The 24934-nt window shown below is 46.3% G+C and overlaps 1 protein-coding gene across 1 annotated transcript in view; it reads left to right on the top strand.

The window, feature by feature from the left end:
* Positions 1 to 24934, top strand: part of LOC135385282 (uncharacterized) — a 418308-nt gene that overhangs the window by 131340 nt on the left and 262034 nt on the right. The window lies entirely within an intron of this gene.

Genomic DNA, 24934 nt, shown 5'->3' with positions numbered 1-24934 from the left:
TCCTTTTTTTTAAAAAAAAAGACCATTGAGACCGTGACAGAACTTGTATTCAGTCTTCAGTCTTTTTGAGGACTCCAGGGATACATGCATACAAGAGACAACGTTTATTCAAAACGCTTATAAGTACACATATACGCATATAGGTACGTGATTTCTGTGAACAGCAAATATGAACATGGTTTACAGGAATGCAAAATGCAGGCGTGAATGCAAAGTAACGACAGGAGTAACGCGTTACTTTTCTACTCATTACTCAATTACATTTGGAGTCGAGTAATTGGTAACGGTAATCAATTACTTTTTCGAGTAACGGGCACAAGTCTGCCTTACCCTAATTGCGTCACTAGTAATCAATTACTTTTGCGAGTAATTTTGCGAGTAATCGATTAGTTTTGCGAGCTAGTAATTTTTCAATTAATCTGCTCACAATTTTGAGTAATGGGTTACAAGTAATCCATTACTTTTCGACTAAGATTTACTCATACACGAAACCAACCCCCAGACTCCATTACAGACTTTCCTATCTGCTTTGCTTTCCACTGCAACGAGTGGAGGTCATTGTAATAGTATTACACACATGCATTTTGAGTGCTGCCGCAATCTGCTGCATCTACAGTGGGTCAAGCTTCAGACATAGTGAGTCACCTGGAATTCCCAACTTAAAATGTAGCAATGTAGCACTGCTAAGCGCTTCTATTGTGAAGAGTTCAAGGGTCAACGCATGCGAACTTTAGAAGGAAATCCACAGAGAGGTTGTAGCTGCGATTGTCCTTCCTCTTCGACACTGCCATGTCGACTAGCTCTCCTGATTTTTCTACTTGGCTTCAACTGTTCCAAAATGTTTATGGTGGTGGAGAGAAAAGACGAAAACAAAAGATTCGAATTGGGAGCAAATTTACACTTAAGGTCAGTCATCCTAGTTGTGTGGCGACATGCTTCACGTGCCGCAGTGTAGGACTGTGGATAATTTCGACGACCTGGGGTTCTTTTGACGTGCACCGGAAATCTCCGACACACTGTGCAGGCAGCAATATTTACCTCCTTCACATCACTATCGTCCTCGGCAGGGATCGAACCCGTGATCTTGAGCTCAGCTAGCAAACACTTTAGCGACTGAGCTACCGAGGACGGCACAACGAAAATAATGTGCTGTTTAAATGCATAACGTGTTTACATAAAAAAAGCTCCTATCCTGTACAAAGGCGACAACTCAAATCTCATTAAGCAGATCAAGGCATGTGTAATTTTACGAACTTTAATAAGTCATATGATATTATTATCGAAAGTAACGGTCAAAGTAACGCGTTAATTTTTAAGCCGTTACTTTATTGCAATTTTAGCCGAGCAATTTGTAACGGTAAAAAATACTTTTGCCATCGGAGTAATAGTAACGGTAATCAGTTACCTTTTTCAACTAACGTGCACAGTCTGAACTTTCATTCTTATAGACGCTTAATGGAACCTGTGGCCTCGGGCCGGTATAGGGAACAGACATTCCTTTCAATTACGTGCTTGCAAGAATCGATCGAGTGGTCGCCTTTCGGGATGCGGCTGCTGAATGGTATGTGACTCAATGTCGCTGTTACAGCTTGGTTGCGTTATTGTTTGCGGAAAGAGGACTATCCTAGCTGCAGCCACTATGGGCACTTGGAATATCTGGAACGCATGACATTACACTGGTTTGGTGCATACAGGCTTTCGAAAATTAAGTTTATAGGAGGTAAAAATTTATACCACTGGCTAGATAAGATGAATGCCCACATGCACAGTTGGAACCCTGTTTGAGTGTATTACGTTTTAAGTTATGTTTATTTTAGTTTATTATGTTGAAGTATGTTGAAACCCAGCAGCTGAATGACCCAAGTCAAATGGAGCTGTTCTTTGAATACAAGGTACAGGCAAAAATCAATGAAATTAGAGCGACAGTTACTCATTTTTTGAAGTACTCAAAAGCAATAACCGATTACATCACAGCCCTGTTCATAGTAATATAGTTGCTTCATGACGCGAGGCTACGAATTATCATCATCATCGTCATTATTTGTCAGCATGCCTTCCCTTTCTTGGAATCAATTTCAGATTCTATTTCTTTTTATTTTATTTTTTTTTCAATGTAGCAAATAAGCAGACAGAAAGGCGACAGGAAGGCTTTTCTGCGGAAAAGGCTTACGCAAGGAGGAAAGAGAGACGCCTTCGCGCGACCTGACCAGCATGCTGCATACCTCATTTGCATATTCCCCACACTCCTTGCAGTCTAGACGTCTGAGCAGAGACGAGCACACCCAGCCTTTTAGCCGAAATTTCTTACACTGCCCAAGTAAGCGTCCTTGGCTGCGCGTTACTAATGCGATGAAATTCCCCAATCACAATTATAAAATAAAGTTGTTTTTTTGTGATTTTTTTATCATAAGGGCCGTGACACGATTTATAGGACAACCTGTCAAGCAACGTGCAGACTATGAAAACAGAAGTTCACAAACAAAACAGAAGCTCTCTCTCCTGATTAGCTGAGGGGCGTACGCTATTTTTGTAACACTCGCACGGGCTTTTTTAAAGCACAGTTTGCGCCATTCCAATCGTTTATCTATCGTTTATCTAAGGTTTTGGCGTTACGCTTCGGTGTACAGTTAAATTGACTAAAATAAGGTCATTATCAGTATAGTTAATGAATAAAGTATAACTCAATTATGAGTCACCAGTAAATTGTGCGTCCACAGCCTTGCGGACCTCTCCATCGGAGATAAACCCCCTCAGTTTTTCCATTTAAGCAACTTGCCGCCAATACGGCAAGCAGACAGCAAAGTATAGACGTCACCCTACACTCTCTAAAATGAACTCCACCGCATGGCTCCCACCTACAGTGTGAAAATAGAGCTTCACTGCATAGAAAGCTCCTAGCGAACCATCATCTCGTATGACAACGACCTCTTCCTTGATTTTTATTTATTTATTTATTTATTTATTTATAGTACCCTCAGGGCCGTGCGGCATTGCAGAGGGGAGGGGCAAACAGACAGGCATATAACAAAGGATAAAACTCAGTAAACACAAATGTAACACAAACCAATTAGCAATACATGTAAATGTAGTTACAAGTACAAAGGACACAGACACTGCGTGATGTTAATGGGAGGGCGGTGAAGTAAATCTTCGAGTGTGTCCTTGAAGGTGGATGAGTCGCGGATATTAACAACGTTCCGCGGTAGACAATTCCATTCACGAGATGTGCCGATGAAAAATGAGTCGGAGAAATAATTGGTGTTGCATGTTGGTTTGATGAAAACGGTGGGCGTACGCCATTTTTGTGGCGATTATGAAGTGCATAATGCCACAAAAAATGGCGTACGTCCCCCGTTTTCTGGAAATCAAGGGAAAGAACGATGCCACTCGGGATGATGGTTGGCTAGGAACGTGCTATATGGTGAAGTTCCTGCGACGATCCTGCCATTACCCCCCCCCCCCGCTTTTTTTTAAAGAGTGTAGCCAACCACCATCCCTAATGACATCGTTCTGCCTCCTGATTAGTTAAAAACGAGGAGTGTTCGCCTTTTTGTGACACCTATCCAGTTGTCGTCTTGTCACGAAAAGGCGTACTCCCGGCGCGTTCTATACATCAGGAATCGTAAGGGTATCCCTTCACACAATGGTTGGCATTCAGTGGGTTTTGTGGTGCAGTTCTGTTTTAAGAATGTAGAGCATACACTCAGAGACTGGGAGGTGACTCGTGTTCGAATCCGGGCGCCAGCTGTGCTGTCTGGGGTTTTGCCTGGGTTTTCCTCAGACGCTCTAAGACAAATGTCGACACAGTTTCCTGTGAAGTCGGCCCAGGAAGCACGATCCCCTCTCCGATAGTCGTGACGTTGCCCGCCTGAGCGTCGCCTACTACGGCAACCAGGTCCTTCACCACCGTCGCCAACATCTGTTTAAGAGCGCACTTTGCGTAAGTCTAAATTGTTACAGAAAAAAGCGAACGCCTGCTTCTTTCAATAATCAGTAGACACAATCATATCATTCGTCGTGCGTTGATTGGCCATTAACGTGTTATGCGGTGAAGCTCTGTTTTCCAGTCACGTCACAACCACCACCACCTCTGTTTTCAGAGTGTTAAACCGTTTGCAGTCGTTGAATTCGTACGAAATTCGGTCCGACACACGTCAGGTTCTATATTTTCAAGCGCCTATACCAGTGAGGCTTTGAAAAGTGAATCAGGCTATCTCGGCTGGCATTCCATTCAACCTCATCCGTTGCTCCCTGAAACACTTGTGCGGAGTAGACGGTATGTTGAAACTCTGTGACCTCAGCGTGGTATCCATAGCAACGCAATGAAGTTCACGGGCGGCATGTCCAGACGCGCGTTTGTAATGCAGCAAACCATGCAGGTGCGTGGCGAGTAGACAGACCGAGCGTAGGTAATTCCGAGCCGAAGGAGCAATTTCAGTTCTGAAACCAATTAAGAGAATGAATCTGGAAAGTTGGAAGCATGTGTGCATTTTACCTCCTACTTCCATAACGAGCTGAGACAACATTTTCGGAGCAGCCCGGACGATAACACGTGTGCTGACATGCAAGAGTAAAGCAAGATCGTGTCGTATATGAGAGTAATGCTGTACTTATTCATTTATTTCAAAATACTGCATTCTGGAGGCTCCGCAGGAGCAGGAACTTAACGTCGCAACACCGTATTCAGTACTCCTAGTTTTAGCGTCAAAAAGAATATTACGATGGCTACTACAATACTGCTAAATATGCTATACGATACACTAGACAATTCGATAAACTCATACAAAATAGCATCTCATGAATGATACAGGCGTTTAACGCTACCTGCGTTTCTGTGATGTGATGTGATGTGAATAAAGAAAAAAATGGGGATGTTAGTTTCGATGTTTCTGTGCTGACTACTAAAATAGGTACCTAACAGTTTTATAAACTCTGCACATGAAGCAGAGTTGCATATTTCGTGTAGTAGATGTGATCCAATTCGAGATTGTTGTGTGATTCCAATTCGAGATTGTTCTTGGTAGAAAGCATTATTTTGAGGCGTGTCCTACGAACTGTATCATTTAACTTATATGGTGATCGCGAAATGTATAGCCATAGTCTGAAAACGGCTCCGCAGACACTGCCCGTCGTCCAACTTCCCCGCGAACATTAGCACGTGCAATTTCAGAAGAGCATCCGTTCGAACGTTTGGTGCCCGCTAATGTACTTCCGTCGGGATGTCAGCGGCTTGTTGAGAAGAGGGGGGGGGGGGCTGGAGTTCGTGCAGTTATGCGGCGAGATATCGCCAGCAGGGTAATTAATGTGCCGTCCTGGGAATGAATAATAGGCATATAATAATTCGGTCTCTTTCGTCGAAGGACCACAATGATCACGAGCGACGCATCGGTGGTCGGACCCTGGACTAAATTTGCACACGTGCTGCTCCTAAACGTGGGCTGAAACCCCAATACAGTAATCAGAGACCTTCCTATAGGCTGTGCGAAAAGGCCAGCCGCCCCGGGGTGTCTTTCCCAGAGGGGGCATTGGACGACAAGGTCACAATATTTGGCAATAAAGCGAAAACCTAGAGAATTTTCCGAATTCACCTTCAACCGCTACGCTTTTTTTTCTTTTTTTCATTCAAAATTTTTCAGCAGAAGTTCGGAGCACGTAACATTTATGCGGCAGAATGAATTATTCGTCACATCTACGGAGCTAACGATGGCGAGCACACATGAAAATTATATGTCTCAATTTTTGCAGGCTGTTCTGCAACCTTTAGACAGTCTTTTCTATATGGGAGGGGGCGATGCGCTTGACGGTCATGCGGCACCTACGAAAGTTGACCTCGGGGCGACTCTGACGTCGTTGAACTCACGAACGGTACTCGATTTCGTCGTGGATGAGGTAATCCAGTTCTCTCAACTGCTGACCAGTCTGCAACAATGAAAATTTGGGCGGGATCGTGACACAAAATTGAACAACTGAACAGTGCATACTGTCTCGTATTTCTACCTGGAGGATGGAGCAAGTCGCGGTGCCTTACCACAACGAGTTACAAAAATACTCGTCCGCGTCTGTCTCTTGTATATGCACCTCTCTCCGGTTGTTCAATTATGCTGAGCAGTCTGTTCGATCGGTTGGAAGTGACGTCATCTTTGTTCAGTAACGGATTGTCGGCATTCGAAAGGGCTTTCAATTCTGAAATCAAACGCGTTCCTGGTGCGCCAGGTACACAGCGGATCTTCTGAGGGCGGCTCATCGTGAGGATAAAGAGAAAAGCTGATAATAACACAGGCGGTGTCCCTTCAGCCTCAGGAGGGATTACTCTGCATTTCCGGACCAATAATATTACGCGAGGAGGGAGCGCATAGAGAACCGTTGTCAGCGTCCTGGCGTTTATTCGTGGTCAGCCCTACCGTGACTTATATTCGCGCGTGGCCGTTAATATCCCCGTGTTCCCCCTCTTCTCCTAACATTCTCGGACTCCGGCAATTTACCCCCCGGATTTGACGGGAACTTTCAAACAGCAAAGAAGAAAACTGAAGCTTGACAGATAGTCAAGTAACAGCAAACAGTAGCAGCGTGGTTGTTAAAGTTACTTTTAAAAAGCATGTGCGTTACGGTTACAGATGAATGTGTCTAAAAGTATCCGAGCTAGAACTACGCATACCCCGTGGGAGGAAATACGCTGATACATTTACAGATACTTCCAAAAATGTACTCAGTACTTTTACAGTTACTTTTTCCATTAAATTCATCGAATTGCTTTACTGAGCTCTTATTACTTGCATTACGATTAATAAAGCAGATTACCTTAGGTCACATGATGCGATTAATGAAACCATTCTTTCTTTTCTTTCCTATGGGTTCTGCACCCCCCCCCCCCCCCCCGATGTAAACCATTAAATATCTTTATTTCAAGAAGATAGACTGCACGCTGGCCACATAGCACACATTAACAAACCAGCAGCCTATCTTAGCCGTATGCTTGCTTTCTTAACATTTCTCCTCAACTGCATACCTTCTGTTTGCACGAACGAGCACAGTGATTTCAAAATTCTTCTCAGTCATGCTAGTTGGAAGATTTGTGCTGACGAGTCCCATCAAGCTAAATAACTGCTCAACCGCGATACTGTTGGGCAACCCAGCGCTATATTTGAGAAACAAAGACTTGAATACTCCGAATGATTGCAAAGCACTCGGATCAGGTTGCCTAGCCGCATTGCGCCACTTGTTGATGACGGCTGTCGCTCATGTTTTTTTACTGAGAAAAAATCATCTGAAAAGGAGAAAAAGTACCGAAAAAGTAACTGACTTACAGATAAAAACACTTCCATGAAAATCTGATATCTCACTTCAGTAGTATCTAAAAAAGCATCTAAATTTAGGTACTTAGTTGCTTTTAGTTAGTTACTTAACAACCCTGAAATGTAGCCATGAAGCGTGACAGCAGAGCAACTGGATAATTGTGATGTCAAGGGAAGTGCCTGAGGAAGAGGGTCGGCGATATTTCGAACAGGGACTCTTTATATTCTGGGCTCTTCTTCCACCCAGAAGAATAACAGTCTCTGTTGGAAATATCGCCGGCTCTCGTCCTGAGACACTTCAATTGACAATTCGTTACCGTTTCGCAGGATTTTGTACCCTGCTATGATTAATTGTGAGACTGTTTGAGTCAGACGTGACGTATCGGTGTTCATGCGTCTCCGTACAGTTCCATTAGCAGCACATGAACACAGCACATGTATTATTTTTGGTTTGTTGTGATAAGTAGCTAAGATTAATGTTAAACTATAGTTGAAGTAAGCGACTCCGGTTTTCATCGTCATCATTACTGGAAGTCAAACGTCACAATCACTACACTCTTAAAAATAAACTTCACCGCATAGCACGCTTCTAACCAACCATCATCTCGAATGATATTGTTATCTGCCCTGATTTGTTGAAAACGGGGGGCGGACGCCTTTTCGTGACAATTATGAACAGCATAAGTGTCACAAAAAAGGCGTACGCCTCCCGTTTTCAACAAATCGGGGCAGATAACGATATCATTCGAGATGGTGGCTGGCTATGAGCGTGCTATGCGGTGAAGTTCATTTTTAAGAGTGTATGGTGTGACCTTATCTCACTCTTTCTATTTATTTTTTTTCGTAGCACAATGACATACTATTTCAAAAACCTTTCCAGATGATACAAACCCTGACGTAGAACTTCCAAGAGAGAGTTATTGTGAGAGACGCGACAGCCACCGAGATAATGGTTCCAGTAAGATTTTCCATTAACCACAGTGGACAAAATTGGTCAATATCGGCTTACATGCTCGCATTGCTCCCCACTCGTCCGGATGGGATAACCCCTATTTCGTGACTCTATAGGGTCCACCAAAGTATAGAGAACAGCTGTGGAAACAGGAGAGGAAACATTGGATCATTAAGCGAAAGTTATCTGGACCTCATTTCTGAATAAGGGGTAATTACTGGAATGGCGCTTTCGTTCCCTTTCGATGTGATACTTAAACGGTATTACGAGGAGTGGGTGTACAATCCTGCATCTGTTGTCAGTTGTTTGTGACCACGTTGATGTAAACGCAGGAACATGGGGAAAAATGACAAAGTTCGCAAGTAGAGATTGAACAAGCCGTTTTCACCGCTTCCGGTTTGGTGCCAAAACGACATCCAGTTTCACAGCAAACACGCTCTGCGCCAACCACTGTGCCGATTGATACAGTTATCGCTTCTGATTTGACAAGAGAGGGGTTGTATACGCCTTTCTGTGGCAATTCAAATTGCCACAAAAAGGCGTACGCCTCCAGTTTTCACCAAATCAGGAAATCGGAAGATATAATTCTTAAGATATAACATTTACGTCAGTTATGTTAATTGTCACAAAAAGGCGCGTACGCCCCGCTTTTTCTACAAGTACGGAGTGATAACGTGATCATTCTGTGAAATGGTTGGAATTTGAGCGTGTTATGTGGTGAAGTTCTGTCTTAGCAGTGCATGCAATGAGGCAACAACTAAACAAGGTAAAGGAATTGTTCATTTTAGAACCGCGTGCAAGGCATATGTCGTAGAGTTCCCTGTTCCAGTTCTAGTTTGTCATGATTCCTTTCACTATGAGGGTAGCATTGGCATATGCAGTTCGGGGAGAGGGGGGGGGGGGGTGACGTTTTGTTTTTCTTTTTACCTTTTTGTTTTTCATTTTCGTCTTTGTGGGGTTCATTCATTTGCGGGTTCATTATGGGAGCAGCAGAATTCGGCGGGTGACCAACTCAATTCGTCCTTTTTGTTTTACATTCAAACTCTAACAAACGAATTGTACACTCTTGAAAACGAGTTTTACCACATAACACCGTTATGCACGTGCATAATGCTTACAAAATAGGCTCCGCCTCCCGTTTTCAACAAATCAGGGGCGAGAATGTTGTCATTCGGGATGATGGTTGGCTAGGAGTGTGCTATGTGGTGAAACTAATTTTTAAGAGTGTAGTTTACGCAATGCCTTGGAAGGGCAATGCTCAAGTTTTGAGAAGAATACTTGCAGCTTAGGTAAAGGACTTAATCACATAATATCTTCAAGGTCAACCAAGGTCAATTGTGGACACCAATGCCCACTTGTGCACACTTAAAACAGAGCTTCACCGCATACCACACTCCTTACCAACCACCATTCCGAATGGTGTCGATTTCTCCTGATTTGTTGAAAACGGGATGCGCACCCCTTTTTGCGACAATTATACAGGTATGTTAAATGTCATCAAAGGGGTGTACGCCCGGCGCTTTCCACAAATCACGAGTGATAACGCATCATTGTGTGAAATGGTTGGCTTTCAAAGCCTGTTTGATAGTGAAGTTCTATTTCAAGAGTGTGACTGGAGGGGAGAGCCGGGCGTACGACTGTCATTAATTAATCACTGATCCAATTAACAAATCGTCACAAAAAGGCGTACGCGTGCCATTTTCAACAAATCGCGAAAGAAAATGACAATTTTTGGATCCCCCAAATGGGGGGGGGGGGGGGGGGTATGCGGCGATGCTCTACTTTTAGAGTGCGCCGTACATGGTGGTAACGCTCTCGTTCGTTCTTTAAGGAGAGAGAGGGAGTGTGGCATACGCCTTTCTGTTACCACCATCGTGAACGCAAAGTGCCACAAAAAAGCGTACGCCTCACATTATAGCAAACCGCGAGGCGGAACTATATCGTTCGGAATGAACGGTGGTGAATGAGTGAATGAAGTTCAATTTTATTTAATGAAGAATGGAGTTCAATTTTAAAAATGCACTCTCTTACAACAGAGGGTGGTGGTGGTGGTGGTGGTGGCGACGAGATCGTTCCTTAAAACAGAACCTCGCTATATATTAAACGCTGAAGGCCAACAGCTGCACAGAACCATACCGTTATCAGTCTGGAATTGTGAAAAGCGCGCGGTATCACAAAAATGCGTATGTCTCTCGTTTTCAACAAATTAGAGAAGAAAGCAATACCATCCGAGATGACGTTTGCATAGGAGCGTGTTCTCTTCCGTATTTGTGAGCGGAAGACAGGAATTGCGCAACGAAGGAAAGAGGCCAACCTCCTCAGACTCAATGTTTTGGTCATTAGCAAGCTCCAGTTGCTGACCTTTTTCGCAATTTCCTTTCTGCCATGCGCAGAGTCAAAGCCCAACTTCGCGTGCAGTCGATAAGACTGTTCGCAGAAAGCAGGCTCAGCAAAGCGGCTTTTTTCGTGCAATCGGCAACACATTCTTGAAAAGAAAGCTGTGCTTCTGACACGCCACCGAAAGCGTGCTTTCTGCGCACGACACATCTTTAGTGTCACGTGGGAGGCACTCAGAATAGTTAGTAGCCGTATCAAAGCTTATGCATTTCCTGCAGCGTGGAAATTAATTCTGTGCAAAGCTTCTTCGGTGGGACTCCCTATGAATTCTGAGACATTGAATGACTCAATGAAGTTCTCATGTTTGATTGTGCCAGCCACAATGTCCTCCTTAAAGGAGCATGGAAGGCACTTGGAGCCTCTATTCTTTCACTGCGTGATATGAACATATTGCCTTTGAGAAGCGCTAATTTCCTGAGATAATTCGTTTATAAGTATGCGCACAGAGGCGGCGACCTCGCCCAGGCTGCTCCTGACGCTCTTAAAACAAGAACTTGGCCGCTTAGCACGCTCCTACACTCTTAAAAATGAACTTCACCACATAGCACGCTCCTAGCCAACCATCACCCCGAATGACAACGTTCTCGCCCTAGATTTGTTGAAAACGGGAGGAGGAGCCTATTTTGTGCCGTGCATAATGGGCACAAAATAGGCTCCTCCTCCTCCCGTTTTCAACAAATCAGGGACGAGAACGTTGTCATTCGGGGTGATGGTTGGCTAGGAGCGTGCTATGTGGTGAAGTTCATTTTTAAGAGTGTAGACAACCGTAATCCCGAATGCCATCGTTCTGTGCCCTGATTTGCTGAAAATGGGAGGCGCACCCCTCTTCGTGACAATTATGCAAAAAAAAAAAAAGTCACCAAATGAAAGAAAGTGTGGAAGCAACTGTAAACAACTTCAAAGTTTATGGTTCGCTTTCTGTGACTGCTTCGAATGTTAATAAATCCAAAGCTTCGCCAATAAACGGTTTCTCGGAGGAACTCCCACAAGGCCTTAAGTACACAGACATAGTCAATATACTCGGTACGAAGTTCACTTATAGGCAGTCGCGACCCTGGGGAACTGGACAACTGCTGTGGAAATGCTGGAACGTCAGATGGAAACTGTGAGTAATTTCGAACGGTCTCGTTGTGACAGTGCGTATCTAATTAAACGCGCATTTCGTAGTAAACGGTGGTATGTCGCAAGGATAATAAATTCTCCGGCGCGGGTTATTGCGAATGTGAACACGTTAATCTCTAACTTCTTCTGGAGGGACCAGAAACGCGTATCGCGCGAGTTGTTGAGGATGCCGAACGCAGACGATGGGTGGACCCTTCCCTGCGTGAAAACATACAGTTCGTCGTTTGCATTGAGGAATACCTTAGGCATATTAAACTAAGTGTGTTTACTTGCGCGCTGTCTAGTCATGTACTGGCTGGGGGCACGACGCAGGACTCTTGTACCCAAGGGGCTCTTGGCAACATGTATCCGCCAGTAGAAAATCCGCCAGATTCTAATAAAGAGATTATTCGGCAGTATAAGATTGTGCAAGGTCTTCTTTCGGATGTAGATGTGGGAAAAAGCCAATGTATCTCGAATATATGAGACTTTATGCTCTGGAGAAGGGACTACGCACGTTCTCGCTCAGTGGCAGAAGGGATCCAGAGAAGGGTAGAAGGGTTGCACTGTCGCAGGAGATTCAGGAGTTTCACAGGAAAGGTCTGGTGGAGTATACTTACAAGAAAAGATTGTCTGGTCAAATGGGGAACTACTATACGAATTTCCACAGTCGAAAAAATGAACTTCACAGCATAGCACGCTCTGCGCCAACCATTGCCACGAATGAAAGGCTTATCGCTTCTGGGGGCTTCATCGCTTGGACGCGTTACAAGCCAACGATGGGGCGGGGCACTCGTCGAGAAGGGCACGTGATAAAACATGTGCACGGAGTGGGTTCTTCGCGCGATACGGGGTGGGATACGTCACGCGCAATGTGTCACGTGCCCATTTTTTTAATTTCCCGCCTGCCGTTTTGAATTTATACCGCCAGTCGTCAGCTCGTAACGATGTTAACGACGATGAAACGATTAAGCCCCCTGATTCGAGGAGAGAGGGAGGCGTACTCCTTTTGTATCAATTATCATATATTCAAGTTGACAAAAAATGCGTATGCCCCTGTCTATCTTCGAATCAGAAGCGATAAACTTATCATTCGTGGCAATGGTTGGCGCAAAACGTGGTATGCGGTGAAGTTCAGTTTTTAGAGTGTACTTGCCGGAACTGCGGTGCTCTTGAGCGTTAGCATATTGTGGAAGCGTGCTGGGCCCATAACCTGTTGTGCGGCAGCAATAAACGGAAGCGACTGCACGTCGGGCTGGGGCATTACTAATAAGAATAGTGTGCGTGCGAAAGCACGCGAGTGCGGGTTCAGGTTCTAACTCGAGCTGTCGTTGTCATCAGACAAACAACTGCAAACGAAACAAATGTACATGTTTTACAAGAGTGTGTCGTAGTGTCGACATTCTGAACTTTTGTGCGCCGTCGCGTCGCTGTGAAGCGTAAAGTTGCAGTAAGCGTCCCATGTAATTTTTGGCTATCTAATTATAATAATTGTGTCATACGTACTCTGGAAGTTCGACCCGCGGCTGTAGCTCAGGATCGTCGTATTCGAGCAATGAATCCGTGACTTCGGACGGAAAGGTAACCGTAGCATGTGAGTTTTCGCTGTGAAGAAGACGTCAAGGTGGGTCTTCATACACTTCTTTACTTTGTTAACGGTGCCCGGCATGCCGGCATCCTCTAGAGCTGCGATGGTCGACCTCCTGAACCCCGTGATGTCTTCTTCAGACAAGGCCATGGAATTCTTATTAGGTACGTGGACGACTACCTTCTGGTTTCGGTGGGGGAAGTGGACTGGGTCCCTGTGTTGCGGCTGTTCCAGAGCAACGAGTTTGGGTTAAAATTTACCCTGGAGGAACCCGCGAGGGACACATTGCAGCTCTTGGTCTTGAGGCTGATTAGAGAAGCCCGACACCTGTGCTGGATGTACGGTCAGAGGACGGAGAAACCGTTACTCCCCTTCAATTCGAACCACACGAAGATGGTGAAGATGGGCATCGTAAACAGCTTGGTGAGGGTATGCGTTGTCAAGAGTTGTCAACATCGAGTCGAGGCAAGCCTGAGGGAGCAGCTGCTAAGACTTTCGCGGGCAGGGTACCCGATCGATTTTACCAGAGGAGTGGTCAGGCGTCTTCTGAAGGGCTCAAGGGGCTCCGGTACAGGTCGGGAGGAGCGGCCCGAGAAGACGGTGGTGACCCCGTATGTGCATGGAGCAACGCACCGACTGGTAAAAGTAGCTAAAAAAAAAGGGATCAAGGTTGTGCCCAGTGTTAGGAGCAAGCTGAGTTCATTGCCGGGATGGGTCGCGGCAGAGGATGCCAGTCCGACTTGCGGGGTAACAGTAACAGTGCACAGTAACAGATTCGTGGAGTGTTGCGCGGGTGTAGTGTACTCCATACCAACGTCGTGCGGTCGACAGTATGTAGGAGAAACCTCTAGGTGTTTGAATGACCGGATCCGAGAGCATCGAAACAAGGTGGACAACAAAGATGAAGAGGGATCTCGGCTTGCAGGCCAATGTCATTTATTGCCGGTGCCAACCCCAGTACAGCCAGACAAAAGTCTTATACAGATCTAAAGACGTTCATGTGCGGCATGTGTTAGAGAAAAAAAAGGATAATGCAACTTAAAGAAAAGTGCGTCAGTGCTGCGACGGCGACCCTGACAGAGAAACAACAACACCTTATCAACTCCGGACGGGTGTTATGAAGGGCGTTATCTTTCATGATTGGCGGTATCGTCTTTGTTTGGCGGTTGAAGCAGTATGCGGCGCTCAGGTTTGGAAGAAGAGGGGGAGGGTATGGAATATAGGCTTGTATTTTGGTCTCATTCTGGTAAAGTGGTTGAAAGTTGCGACCTGGTCTTTCCTATTCTGTGTCAAACCGAGTGTCCCTATTTTTCGTCGCTAAAAAATAGAGTTGTACCAACCGGCCCTACTTTTTCTGTTGTTAGTTTCATTGTTATGTTGTTAGTGGAAAGCAAACTGTAATTAAGCCAATTAGTTATTCTGGAGTGTAATTATGTAACTAAACTATCGTGAACGTAATCGAATCGTGTATACCAGCATCGCACAAGGAAGAAAATATACGTACGCTATTAGAGGCTAAATACAAAGTACTCTACATCATTCAAACCAGTTCTAGAAATTATACAACTCGCAATTGTTCCAGAGCTCTGCGTCGCAACTGTGTCGTAGTATCTCCCCTCAACTCCCGAAATCCCGGGACTTTTTCGAGAAAATCTTGGGACATCGAAACATGAAAAACAGCCCGGATCACGGGATTTCGGGGTCCGGGGTACCCCGGGTACTAGCACCAAACGCGTGTTATTATTTCGTTTTCGAAGGCGGTTGAAGTGTCGAGAGAGAGACACACACACACAATGTACCGTGTGCCCTGCGCCCAATTCAGTTAACGCGCCCATTCGCAGTCTCGAAAGATACCGTTCTGGTTCTTTTTTTTTTTTTTTTTCACCGTGACGTCACGCACAGCAGCAGCTGCTCCCTCTCCGAGGCAACGGGAACACATGACACCATAGTGCTTTCGCTTCGCAACAGATGTCGCCAGCGCAGGCAAAGCAGCGTGGGGACCAAACCACGACACGTTGGTTTTGGGGATCTTCGTCGGGAAAGAAAGTCGCAGCTGCTGGTTGCCACACTTTCAATCAGTGACGTTTTCGCGAGGGTGATGCAGATCGTCTTAGGTTGCACAAGCATCATCTTCGAACGGGATTTGTCTTTGCCTCGACCGACACCCCCCCCCCCCCCTATAAAACGGACAGTCCAGAATCCTCAACCGGGTGAAATACGTTTCCTAATCGTTGACATAGTTATAGGTACCGTAGACCAGTAGACGCGCAGTCTGAGAAGATTTCCCATTCGCTAGCCTGAGCTCTGAATTCTCTTGCGTCACAATTTTTGTCGCAATTGCGCTCAGAGTTGTTGAAAATTTAAATTGAAAATTACGAGCAACAGTATGTGGAGGTGGTCACCAACTGCGCATTGTTCGTCATGTGTGGCGGGAAAGCTACACTGCATGCGGCCAACACTGGGTCTAAAAAAGAAATTGGCTACGTGTCGACTACGTAGCTATCAGGAGCAGCAAGTCAGTCGGGATTCGGGAACATATATCACTGTTGTTTGACGAAGTGGGGATTATTTGCCGTTTTAGCTCAATTTTGCTAGGTAATTAGGACATTAAAGGGGCACTAAAATGCAAAAACAACTGGTTCTCAAATGAAAGTCCGTGTTTCAATTGGTATAATGCACGCAAAATCAGTACACACAGCGCTACCGTTTAGAAGAAAAACGCAATGAAAACAGAGCCGTCTTTGGCGGCAAAGAATGGGATCCTCAGGAAGAAAAGATTGGCGGCATCCAACCAGAGAGCAGGAGAAGCGCCCGAATGCTTATCGTGTGCGTGTGGATGTGGAACGAGTCCTGTCGTAGCGCTGTGTACATGCACGGCATGAGGCGCATTGCTGCATTTTTCCATACCAATTTACTGAATTGTAGCCCACAATAGAAATCCCAAATGTTCTAGTGACAACAATTATCGTCACGTCCTTCTGAGAGCGACACCAGCGTGCTTCGTATCTCGCGCTGTTTTTCGCCGGACTGCTCCACGGCGTGGCAGGCGCGTTCACGCGCAGCATGGACTAAAGGCACCCGATGTATACCCGACGACCCGACGCACGAGCCGAAGCGGCGTTCACTGAGTAGTGCCGAGGCAAGAAAGTGTCCAGAAAATTCTGATTGTAGCTTCGTAACGGAATCAAAGTTTTGTGTTATGACAACAAGTGCGAAATTAACATAGCGTGCAACGTAATCTGGAGCGAACTTGCGGTGTCATTTTAGTGCCCCTTTAAGCGTTATCTGTCGCAGTGGTAACTTGTGCGCTGGATTTACAAGCAACAATGTATTAAAGCACGCCATCACAATAAACTGCCTGCTGCTTTAGGGTACCCTTAGGGCTTGGATAAACGGCCATAAATAACGTTTCCGGTTCCTCCCACGGTCCAGCAAGTGACCGCTTTATGCGGGACCTCCAAAAATCGCATGCGATGCGAACGAGCTTTCGTTTGATTTGCGTTTCCCAGAAGTGTGACCAATGAAATTTGATGGTATGTACTACCTGAGTCGTTGTCCAACACAACCGTTTGAGGTTTTACACCATTTCCTTGATGACCATATATGTAGGTTTTCGCCAACTTGCCATTCCATATGGTTTATGTTGGCATTAAATATAGTTTCAACTTCTTGCACATGGCGTAAATGACTCGCCCATATTATTGGCATAAAGTTGAAAACAAGTTGGCTCGTTTGATGTGCTTAACATTACATGCTTGAACACGCCGTGCTCTGTCCAGTCGAGCGATCCTGTTGCTGGCTGTGCTTCACTCGCATCTTCCGCTGTAAGTGGCATACTCTGTTCTCCCGGGTTTTGGAACATTTTTGCATCTACTCTGTTCTATCACGTTTGCTAGACTTGTACTGTCCTCCGTCGCGACGCTCCCGTATATCATGGATTGTTCGCATGCTATGGCAGGTAGAAACAGGAATCTCCCTTAGGAGCGTTGTTATCCGGCCTTTTAGAATAGTGCGCTTTCAGTGTTCCTGTTTGTGTAAAGGAGTCCACCTCTACCAGGGGGCGGATCCAGGATTTGTCGGAGAGGGGCGTCCAGCCTTGCCCAGAACGGTAGATATGCAATCGAGGTAAATTAAACACTATGTGAAGACAGAAATTGAGGATGGGGTCAGGACATCCTGACCCCCCCCCCCTCTCTAGATCCGCCCCTGACCTCCACAGGTGGCTCTCATGCAATTGACAATATATTCTTGACTTTACGGAACGTTTACGGACAGAGTTAGTGAGAAAGGAATATATCGTCAGTGGGTGTCGTAAGTACGTTTAGCAGAATTCAGCGACAGCTGACATGGCCCACGCAAACTGACAAGCGTGGCACCTCGTGTTTTCCCAGCCTAGCTCACACCACAGGCCGTCTAAAGGGCCCGTTCTCACATACAGCGCTTGCTTGAGAGGGCTAGAAAACAGCGCGGGACACGAAGCGTGGTTTTCTGCCTTCGTGTTCTCATTCGTAAAGCAGAGCGCGCTGCGCTCGGCCGGCTGAGCAGCTCAAGTCTCGCGAAACCTTATTTGCGACGTCACGCATCACCGTTTCGTCTGGTATTGATCTTTGATTCCAGTAAGCTATGCGGACGCAGAGGCTCGATTAGATCGGCAATTCAACGTCCATGTTCAGTTCACCACGATACCAACAGAACACCGCAAAACATCTAACTTCTGGCAAAACCTCGAGGTTCAGCAGGCCCGCCTTTGTGCCATCCTCTTGCTAAGGGGATGACATGGACTCAGGCCAGCTGGTGGACGATACCCACTGAGAACGCAGCCTCAGCCCGTGCAGCAGACAGATAAGGACGACACAGATGACAGCTCGTCTGTGTCGTTCTTATTTGTTTGCTGCACGAGCTCAGGCTGTGTTCTCCAGGAACCAGGAAGGAAAGCAATCTCACAGCTGCCACTACGACACGGGTGGTAAAACACTTTCTTGATAGGCCAACACAAACCAGCGCTAGAAATGAGTACTGGAAAAGTTGATAGTTGCTGAACTCAGAAAACGAATGTTTTCCAGCAGTTGATAGCAGTGCGAGACGGAAAAACAGCGCTGTTTTTTGTAGCGCTGTAAGTGAGAACAGGCTCAATAGACCTCTACCCGAGAAACCTCATCATGACGTTGGTAGACAGACTGAAACAAATCGGAAGCGGAGGGCTGTGTTCCACGAATGGCCACTTGTCTGCTGCCTCCTATTGCAACAAAAGCACGACCGAAGGTCGCGTTCGTTTCCTGGACCATGGTAATCCCCTCAAGACCGTGAGCGTAGTTCAACTCTACCAAATTGGTGGCGCCGTCGAACAATATGACGTCATTTGTTTACAAACAGGGAGGGGTCTATTGTAACGCTGCCTCTCCGCATCCATGCTGAACGCATTAAATGGACAGTCGCATCTGAAAACCCATCTATGAGACCGACACCACTTTGTTAGGCATCGGCTGACAGTCTATTTGACTTTTTTTTTCGTCCGTACCTTGCTTAGCTATCACACAAACGAATTTTAAACATCAGCGCTGCTTGCGCAGCTGCAGGGGCTCCGGCGACGTGACGTTACTCCCTAAGCGGCGGAGTGAGAGGGCGGCATCAGAGGAGAAAGGCGCCGACCTGACGCCTCATATTTACGCCGCACGGCGGCGGCCTTATTTTGCCTTGTTTTGGCAGCCTTGTCGCGCCCTCATTGGTTTTTAGGGAGTGACGTTTTCTCGTTTTTCCAGAGAGGGAATTCCGGCATACTCTGAACATCCCTCGTCTGCTTTTCTCATGTATTCCATCGAATAATAGAACTACACCAGCATTTCGCGTGGGGTCTTCCATACCGTGGTCAGTGGTCCACGAGAAATAAAGTGGCACTATAGTTTCGAAACGGACTGGAACTGATGCCACCGTCCCTGTAAGAACAGGTATAACATGTCTTCTTTGTTACAGCTCTTAAGTGCGAACTTACCCACCTTAGTCACCGTGGAAGTGTTATACGGTAACTTGAATGTCTGATGAACATGACTGTCTCAATATACCGAGGACACCTATATACATGCGAAATGTTTAGGTACGAGAAGGGGACAAAGAGCGGCGGTGTCGCCGAGTTTCTAGAGTATCAACTCGTTCGAATTGACTGCAAGGTTGCTGCAGCCTCTGTGGCTGTATGAGATTCCACGCATGCAGTTTTTTAAATCAGCACCACGAGAAATTATCCAAAATTTGCGTGAAATGTGTCTGCATGGCTGGAATACCAGACGGCACTCTTCATTGATCATCCAAACCAATGGTCATTCAGCATGTGCGTGGCGCCACCAAGCGTGTCACGTGTCAACTTCTGAAAGAGCATTGGACCTCATGCTCCCTGATAGGTTGGACACGTTACGCGCATGTTCAGTGCCAGAGCCGTCTATTAGGAGAGTTTCGCCATTAGGAGGAGCCCGTTTTGGAGCGCGTCATTTGACACCACAGGATGGGCGGCACCAAGGTTCGTGCCTCCATCTTGGAGCAGTGGCGCAGCTATGGTGTACTAGAATACACCACAGCGCAGTCTTGAAATCTCCCAGTGCCGCCGCGGCTCGCCTTTCATTCCGGTCAAGTACGCGGAGCGATGAAGGGCTCTGCCGTCACGGCAAGCCTGGGCGGCAAAAGATCCGGGCGGCAAAAGATCAAAGATGGCCAAACTCTCCCCATAAACGGCTCTGGTTCAATGGTGATTGGCTTCGATGAGCATTTTAGACTGCCCGTCTGACAGGGGTATTACTCTGTTGAGGAAGAGGATTGAGCAATGTACCAACACACCAACAAAAGTATTTTGAGACGTTGTGCATTGAGCACTGCACTCAAAACCGTGTATCGGTGAAACTCACTCACTCACTCACTCATGTTCACGCACGCTAAGCATGCAGCTAAGCATGAGCTAAGCATGAGAGCTGACATGATGCTCAAGCTGGGTGAGATGTGCATGAGTTCATGTGAGTGCTGCTCGCGCGGCGTGAGCTGCGCATGAGGGGATCGCGTTCATCCATAAGCATAGAATGCGCAACCACGTATGACCGTGAGTGAGTACGAGTGAGCGTGACTCAGGACTGGACTCCATTCTTGATCGAGCACCGTCGAACAGGTCGAAGCGACAAGGGAGCTTAGAGAAAGGACGCACAGTCATCTGCGAGCACCAATGCATGTGTGATCTCATTTCACACTCACCTAATCTCCACCACCTCAGCTCAGTTCAATTAGCTCAATCAGCTCAGCTCACATCAACATTAGGTTCTTCTGGGCAATTTTGGACGGGTGAGATGAGAAGGCAGGTGATGATTTCAGAGGGGGGCGAGTGCGTGACAAACGAGCCTGAGCGCCCGGAGAGTTGAGAAGCAGATAAGTGAGCAAACGGAGAGCCGGCCGACGAGTGAGTGAGCATGCTGCGAGTAAACGGAGAACTGAACTGAGAGCGAATGGAAAGGTGAGCGCGAGATGAGTGAGCGGGAGTAGCAACTGCCGACCTAGCTACTAGAAACACATACGACACGGTTGCTTGAGGTGTCGAAGTGAAGAACCTTATGTGTGTAAGCTGGAGCTCGAATACGTTCAAAGGGGCCTACCTCCACAGGTAGGCTCCCTCCTTGATAAAAATACACACCTTACGTAAAGAACAACGCTTGAATGAAGCCAAGCATACCATACGAAATATCTTAAATATGCCAGCCAGACGCTGGCTCGACGAACGAGGGTTTGTGAGTCCCGTGTTCTTTATTGAGAACGAGGGGTATCAGGTATCAAGGCATTAACGTATTCAAAACAAGCACGTGACACGAAGCTACAGCACAGTGCGGCCAGAATATAATAACATCTTACAAGGCGGCAGCTGTCCATTGTGCAACGTTCAAAAGTGCTTAGTGCCATGGTAGATTTGCTGATTCGGCGCAACACGTGTGCTTTTCATGCAAATAAATGACCCGCAAAGAATATTGCGCACCTTCGGATTTATCGAAACAGATTGTGCCCGACAGCGTGCAGGCGTGGAGCATATCAATCACTTGTACCACCAACACCATTTTGTGAAATTGCTGCAAGTGGAAGGTGCCGAACTTCAAGTCGGCAGCTGCACGAGTTGCAAGTATTGTCCAACCGTGTAAGGGCTGTGTATAAAAATTATATGATACATATCGGCGCTGTAACACTACGCGTACACTCTTTACTATACAAGCACTCTTTCATCTTTTCGTGGACACACTTTACATGTTCCTCGTACAATGCGCTGTGCTAACGCGAACTCGGTTAAAGACGTCACCATAGGAAATATCTCCAAGCAAAAAGAAGGTCATGTTTAAAGCAAGGATCACGTGCTAGGACACAAACAACAAAGAGTGTCTGCCATAGTGTATGACAGCGCGAAATGAAAGGAATGCGTGGTGTCCTACTAACTTCAATCCAAGCGTGAAATAAAACGCGTGAGAATCATTCTTTGTTGGAGACAAGCCTCGTTTGGTGTCCACCCGTACAATGCCCGATCGAGGTTGACAGGCACGAGAAATAAGCAGACACCCTTATCTCCGCTCGTGCGCTAACCTTTTGTGGATGTTTTTGCTGTTCTGTGTTCTGCATCGTGGAAGCGCAGAATACCGAGATGCGCCCTTTTATTTCTGTTGCCCTCTTCGTGCGGGATACACATATAACAAAGTGAGCTCGGGTGCCAGCTACAGCGGCTCGTATGCTAGAGCTGGCGTTTAGGTGTCTGATGCTCATTGTAGATAAATGTACATACGGCTATAGCACATGCTCAGAAAATTAGGGCGCATCCTTGTTTGTTTTGAAGTTTTAAAAGGAAAGAAAGTAGAGTGCTCTCATTGGAAAGGAAGAAGGGGAAAAGCGTTTTGCGAGAGGCTCGTAGTGAACGTCCGTAATCAGTTCAATGTTGCCAGATATGACAATTTGAATATGTCTATGTCTCTGTCTGTCTGCTCGACGTCTAGAAATCTAGATCCTGCTTGGAAGCGGGCTAATTTTGAATCTCTGTATCGAAAATCGGTTTTGGTACTCGTACGAATATCCAACCAATTCGCATAACGCCGACCAACCCAGAATAGTCCATGATTTCTCGAACATATCTTGATAAACGGAGAGAACGCGTGGCTAAGCCCAAACGATTAGCGATACTACTGATATTGAATAGCTATAAGAGTTAGGTTAGCTATGGCCATAGATACAAGGTGCAGTGTGCAGTGGTGGGTTGGTCGTGGTGGTGGTGTTGTCTTGCTGTAGCCGCGCTCACGTTAGTGAGCATTTCACATTCAGAGCAAAGTCGGCCCTACAGGAGGTTTGCTGGGAGCTCTGATTATTAAAAACAAAAAGAGCAGAAAGAGTCTAACAAAAGTTACCTACGAGTAATAGCCAGTCGTGGGGTTGTTATTTGTTATCCCCGTGACGGATGAAGACCCGACCATGTGTCGCACGAATAACCTTGGTACACAAAGCGGGCAGAGTGCAAGCATGTACAGGCAAATACACGAGCTTGCTTTCCCCAGGAAGTGTCGCACCGTCAATGACTTCCTGTCTTTGTTACCGCAATAACATACTGTTCCTTGATGTGCGATAATTGCCTCTCTGCTGTTTACGCATAGGTCTGTCAATTATGAGGGAAAGCCTGGTGTGCTTCTTTTAGACACTTCCACTATTTGCAAATAAATGGCGCAAAACAGAAGACTTATACGAGGCGCAAATCCGCTTCACGAGCGCTGGCGATCATTATCGTTGTATTTAGAGTTCGCGCGCTCCAAAGCCGCTTTCGTTGGCTCGCGCAAGAGCTCGTGGCGAATCACGAGCCGAGGTGATACATTTAACGCGCGTTGTGAGATAACGAGAACTTGAATATCGGGGTCCTGGCGACGCGGAGCCGGCAAAAGGGTCTTTGCAAACAACCGGTGCAAACCGGAAGACTTACGGGTTGACGTTCCAGTTGTCGCGCGCCGACGCACCATGGCGTCGCGAAAGGGTCTATGCTTTACGTTTACATAACACCCCTCAACGCCGTGCATCTACACTCTTAAAAATGAACTTCACAGCATAGCACGCTCCTAGCCAACCATCATCTCGAATGTTATCGTTAGAGGAGGCGTACGCCTTTTGTGTGACAATTATGAACAGCATAAGTGTCACCAAAAAAACGGGCGCCTCCCGTTTTCAACAAATCAGGGCAAACAAGGATATGATTCGAGATTATGCTTGGCTGGTTGAGTGCTATGCAGTGAAGTTCATTTCTAAGAGTGTATAACGATAGAGCACAGAAGCTGGTTATTAGGTGATGCTTTACGCTAGAGATATCGCTGGTTCAAGGACGTTCACTTGATCGAAAAGGAATTGAACTTATCTGGACGCGCTGCAGGGAAGTAAAAGGGGAAAAAGCATGAAACACATGTCACTAATATCAAATCTGCGAGGTTCGTCCTAATTGGTTCGTCCTAATTGTTCCCTATTCGCGTACTTTTTTTCCTACTTCCGTGTTAGCGCCGCGAAGCAACTGTGCCTATGAGCGGCGTAGAGACGGGGACAGATGGACAGAGGACAGCTGGAAGGAGTGGAGGTTCAGGGGATTAGTATGCGTCCTGGGCAGTCTTCAGGGGGAACTGTGCTGACATTCGTCTCGAAAGCTTTCGGAAAACCCAGTGAAAAGCCCAGACAGCAAAGCCGGTGCCGGGATTCGAACTCGTACCTCCCAGTCTCGGCGTGGAAAGCGATCATCGCGTTTCACGTGCTTTGCAACGATGGCGAACCCGCAGCTTCACTTACTTACTTACGCAGATTCACTTACTTTCTCTCTCGGTTTAGGAACTCGTAAAATACACAAGCGGTGTCTCACTCGCCATCACGCAAGCATTACACACATAAAAAATTACGTCAGTTTAATCGTGCAGATCCCGACAAAAGTTTTCGGAGCACCAGAGCGACGTATTTCTTCATCTCAGCGACACCCTAGTGGCGAACGGGAGTGGACACACTTACTCAGGGGTGCGTCGAGTACCGGGCCACCTGTTTGTAAGTCTATCTGCTCCTGTTTGCAGCAACCGTGTCGCTCAGATGACTATATACACCACTCCAGTGTTCCGTAAACTTTTGTCGGGACCTATACACTCCATTTGAGACAATTCAATTACAGAATTAAATTACAATTTGTCTTAAGCCAACAGCACAAAAGCCAAAGCCAAAAGCCTTCCAACAGAACAAAAGCTATCCTAGAAATAAAAAGTGCCCACGATGGAGTTTCTTGAACACGAAGCACAGATCGCGGTCATTTAGCCAATGATCATTGACAGGAGCAAGTACCCAGAGCTCAAGTTATGCGCCTCTATTTGAAAGGAAAAATTCATTCCTTAGCGTAACTGATATACGAAGGTAGTTGGAGAAATAGCCTTCAAAAATGTAAACATTAGGTTAAAAGAGCATCACAACAATGTGGGCAAGAGAACCCAAGCAGCACAATGTACTGAAAGTCGAGTGCAATAGGGGTGGACGGTATGTGTCTTATCAATGTTCTTTAGTTTCACGAGTTTGTTCAAGGTCTTTCACTTACCCATCCACCCCTGTTGC

This window comes from Ornithodoros turicata, chromosome 2 (assembly GCF_037126465.1).
Source record: "Ornithodoros turicata isolate Travis chromosome 2, ASM3712646v1, whole genome shotgun sequence".
Classification (NCBI taxonomy): Eukaryota; Metazoa; Arthropoda; class Arachnida; order Ixodida; family Argasidae; genus Ornithodoros; species Ornithodoros turicata.
Note: the sequence above shows the minus strand (reverse complement) of the source record. Positions and strands in the feature narration are given on the sequence as shown.